This window comes from Rhinolophus hipposideros, assembly GCF_964194185.1.
Source record: "Rhinolophus hipposideros genome assembly, chromosome: 8".
NCBI classification, from domain to species: domain Eukaryota; kingdom Metazoa; phylum Chordata; class Mammalia; order Chiroptera; family Rhinolophidae; genus Rhinolophus; species Rhinolophus hipposideros.
The window spans coordinates 64,622,770-64,627,010 of NC_138054.1; the positions used below are offsets into that span (position 1 = coordinate 64,622,770).

Here is a 4,241-nt window from a genome sequence, read left to right on the forward strand (position 1 = left end):
GATGTAAAATTAACAGACAGAAATAATGAAGTCTTCATAACCACTGAGAAAAACAGTAACCACTTGGAAGAAATAATAGAAGAGGTCCTAGATTCCATTTATAATAGCAAAAATAAAATAAAACAAAATGCAGGCACAAACTTAATGAGAACTGTATAAAACCTGCATGAGGAAAATTATAAAACGTTCTTACAGGACAAAAAGTATACTTGAACAAATGGAAAAACGTACCATATTATTGATCAGAAGAATCAATATCAGAAAGATATCAATTCTTTCCAAGTTGAAATTTGTAAACTTAATGTGATCCCGATACAGATATCTTCAGGTTATTTTTTTTTCCTGGAGCCAGACAAGTTGATTATAAACTTATTTTGGAAAATAAATACAAGACTAGCCAGGAAAGTCCTAAAAAAGAAGAGCAAAGGGGGACCACCACACATTAAAACATTTATAAAGCCCATCTAATTAAAATATTATAGTATTGGTGCTCAAATAGACAGATGGCTAATGGAATAAGATATTAAATCCAAAGATAGATACAAAAGTATGTGGAAATTTAGTGTTTGATAAATAAATGGTGCTAGAACAAGTGGTAAATAGCCATGTGGATAAAAATAAAATTGGATCCATTTCTCACACCTTACACTAGGATAAATTCCAAATAGGGCAACTATCTAAATGTAAAAAAATAAAGTCATACTAATACTAAAGGAAATGAGGAGGATTGTCTTGAACATAATTCCATATCTAGATTCAATAAAGAAAAAAATGGATAAATTTGTCTACCTATAATTTTAAAACATTGCCTGCTCAAAATACCATAAGCAATGTCAAAAGTTAAATAAATTACTGAGACAAAATTGCAACTAATATCACAAAGGGCCAATACCCTTAATATATAAAATTTTTCTAAATAGTGAAAAGAATTCAAATCCTAGTCTAAAAACTCTGTAAAAAAACGGGGGTGGTGAATTATAGAAAACTAAATGCAAATAGCTCTTAGCTATATGAAAAGATGCTCAACCTTGTTCATAATAAGAGAATGTATACTAAACTAAACTGAGATGTCATTACTCATCTATCAGATTTGCAAAAAATCCAACATTGACAACACACTGAGTTGGTGAGACTTTGGAGAGACAGGTACTTTCATGTATTGCTGATGGGGATGAAAAATGATACAACCATGGAGGAGAATTTAAAATATTTGGCAAAATTACATGTGCATTTACCCTTTGCCCAAGCAACCTCCCTTCTAGGTACATATACAAATAGAAAATGGCACAAACTTGAAATGATGAATGCTCAAAGCTACTTATGGCAGCACATTTTGTAATAATAAAAAACTGTAAACAGCCCACGTATCTATCTACAGAGGACAGGTGCATAAACAATGGTCCATACATTCACTGGAATGTTATTCAGCTGTAAAAAGCATGAAGAATATCTCTATATATCACTAAAGGTTGATCTCCAGAATAAAGGTGAAAAAGAAGCAATATGCAGGAAAGTGTGTATAGTATACCTTTTGTGTAAGAATAAAATGAAAATGAAAGTATACATATTTGCTTCTATTATTTTCAAAATTTAAAAGTGTGTAAAACAAAAACTAATAAAAATAATCATTTATCAGAAAAAGAATAGGGATGGAAGCAGTATCTCTCTGCCTATATACCTTATTTTATAATTTTGATATAATAAAATACACACAGTTTTAAAAACAAATTTAACTACAGGAGAAAAAAGCAATCATTATTCAAAAAAACTGAATAAAACGAAACCTAATTGTCCATCAAGTTTTGTCATAATCCTACAAAGAAGAAATCTCAAGTGACTTTGTAACACAGTATGTTAACTGTACGGTGTATAGTGAGTTAGTACTGAAACAAATACAAAGAAATCTTAAACAGTACTCAATAGACTTACTGTTAATATAATATTAGTATTAGTATTAGTATAAAGCAAATAATATTAGTATTGTATTTAGTATAAAGCAAATCTCATTAGAAACCAAGATTTTCAGTATAAGAGAAAAAAATGTATGTATGTATAAAATCAAAGAAGTTAAGTAAAAACTATATAATCTTGAATTTAAAACTATGTATCTTGAATAAAACTATGAAATGAAAATATCAGTATGAACTCTTGATTGTTTATTCTCTCTAAAAAATAAATATTTCCTTTCTATGTTAACTGAAAAGCCTCTTCTAGAAGCAATGGCAATCTAGTAGTGGTAAGTACCTCTAATAGTCAGATTGTGGTCTCTAAAATGCCATTTTCTTCTAAAAGGAGCCAGTGCTCCTTGAAGAAATAGACAATTCCAATGCTGGAGTGGGAAATATACAGAATGAGTCTAGGATATCTTGTACCTGAAAGTAAAACAGCTATCAAAGACACTGGCCCATGTTAAAATGACAGGCATCAACTGGAAGAGGCTCTCATTGGCCAAATATGTAACAATTTCGGCATCAAGAAAAATTATGACTACGATGAATGATAACACATGGAATCTATAAACATCCATGAGTTCATGATGATAACAGTTTTCTGAACCCTCATTGCTACATGCTGATCTTTTGTGACTCATGCCATAATAAGCTATCCCAAAAGACTGGTTTTGAAAAAACAAAAACCTCAAAAACAAAAAACACCTTAAACTAATTTTTAAAAACTCTCATAAAACTCATGTCACCTCTGGATATTTCTATCAAAACCAAAAATAAGGGATATTCATCTCATTACTCTAAAAGAAGATTGTTTTTCTTAAAATGACTGATCCATGTCATCCCAATAAACTTTAATTAAAAAAAAAAGGGTGACTGACCAGCTGCCTTTTCTGCAGGTTTGATATGCTATCCAAATCAATGATGAGAAAAAGTTGTTTACATATTAATAAAAACTACATCTAATAATCCAAAAGAAATAACGGGAGTAGAAAATTCACTATTTTTGTAATCCCTTATGAACCTACACAACAACCATCAATCACTACTAAAATGGTTGGGTGAAAAGTTGATGGCAAACTTGAAACCAGACTGGAAACCCATGAACCCGCTGATCAATCTCAACATCACTAAAAGTTGAACAACATCATGTGCCTCCTGATGTGATGTAATAGGACATATAGAGCATTACTTCAGAAGTATTCTTGACAAAAAGAAAAAATCATCAAGCCTCTAGATGTAGGTATCGGTTTATAGAGAATATGGAGCATTAAAAGAATAAGTTAAATGACATCACAAGGTTACAAATCCAAATCCAGAATGTGGGAAATCCTACGTGACAAATTACCCAGTTTCTTCAACCAATAAATGACATAAAACTAAACCAAAATGAAACCAGTATCAAAAGAGAGGGGTCATTCTATTGATTAAAAGAGTAGCAAAGTGTGGTCCCAGCAAGATGTCAGCTCAATGTCACTGATAACACATGGAGAGTTTCAAGAGGAGATGTACCAACTTGGACGACTGACAACATAGTTTTTCAGCCAGCAAAAATACTACATTTTTTAAGAAAACAGAAATGTAATGCTGATTATGAATGCTCAGCAAAAAAAGGGATATGCTGGCTTACATCCTCCTCCTTGAAACAAAGCTGCTTCCTGTAGTGCTTCCACATTCTCAATTGAGTGACAATTCTTTACCGTGACAAAGCCATGGTTTTGGTTTGCTTCATGAATTCCTTTTTTCTTGGGTTTGATCCTTCCTGGAAGAATGTCTAAGGGAGCACTGAATAAGATTCTCCTGACCAAAAGAGAGCCTCCCCTCTACTACCTCTGAAAAGTGGAAGCACAGATATACAGAGATGCCAAGGAGTGCCGAAAGCTTCTGTCAGACTCATTCAGAACAGCTCCATTTTGCTTTGGAGATACATCTTTACCTTGGCTGCCTATGTGTTTGATTTTCTTGCACCTCTTTATAAATTACACTTTCCTAAAGTTCAATTACATGAACATTTGAAACAGCTCTCAAACCTGTGTGTTTTGTGATGATGTAAACAGTTACTTTACGCTTAGTCTTAGAAATGGATGACAATCTTCCCCCAAAGCCCTCAACTTCTTCCTCAGTGTTGGCGGAGTTCATTGAGAGGACATGACTGCCAGTTGACCTGTGAGCTGGACCCCAGCGATCGTACTCTCCTCAACCCCTCCCCTGTCCTTGGAATATACTCTCTGCCCTCTATTCTCACACTAGAAGCCTTTTCAAAGATGCAGCCTTGAGAGAGTAATGTGTTGAAAC

The 4,241-nt window shown here is 33.1% G+C and overlaps 1 pseudogene across 1 annotated transcript; it reads left to right on the forward strand.

Moving 5' to 3' along the window:
- Positions 1-3,266: 3,266 nt before the first annotated feature.
- Positions 3,267-4,034, forward strand: LOC308501527 (metaxin-3-like; annotated as a pseudogene). The gene is made up of 2 exons: positions 3,267-3,282; positions 3,402-4,034. The product of its transcript is annotated as a metaxin-3-like (transcript).
- The last annotated feature ends 207 nt before the right edge of the window (positions 4,035-4,241 follow it).